A 329-nucleotide genomic window follows, 5' to 3' on the forward strand; every position below is an offset into this window, starting at 1 on the left:
GGCCTGCCGGGAGCTGTAGTCCGCGCCGCCCGGAGCTGGGGCGCCCGGGGTGAGGGTCCCCGATACCAGCAATCTGCCCTCCCCCAGCCCTGTCCTACTTTGCCCTTCCTGGGAGACCCACAAACCGGGTCTCTTGAAGAAGCCCATTGGCCAAATGACTGTGTGTTTGGGGAAAGGTCAAGTTAGGGGTCATGATTGATAACCCCAAATCAGCAATCCTCCCATTTGTTCTCCACATTATTGATTCCCCTTTGTCCGCAGTGGGTATCAAACAGCTGATAGATATGGGAAGAAATGTGTTCCTCCCAGAATCCCCATTCTATTCCCTG

The 329-nt window shown here is 55.3% G+C and overlaps 1 protein-coding gene across 1 annotated transcript in view; it reads right to left on the reverse strand.

Moving 5' to 3' along the window:
* KCTD17 (potassium channel tetramerization domain containing 17) overlaps positions 1-329 on the reverse strand; it is a 21,530-nt gene that overhangs the window by 10,912 nt on the left and 10,289 nt on the right. The window lies entirely within an intron of this gene.

Source organism: Myotis brandtii, unplaced genomic scaffold, assembly GCF_000412655.1.
Source record: "Myotis brandtii unplaced genomic scaffold, ASM41265v1 scaffold78, whole genome shotgun sequence".
Lineage (NCBI taxonomy): Eukaryota > Metazoa > Chordata > Mammalia > Chiroptera > Vespertilionidae > Myotis > Myotis brandtii.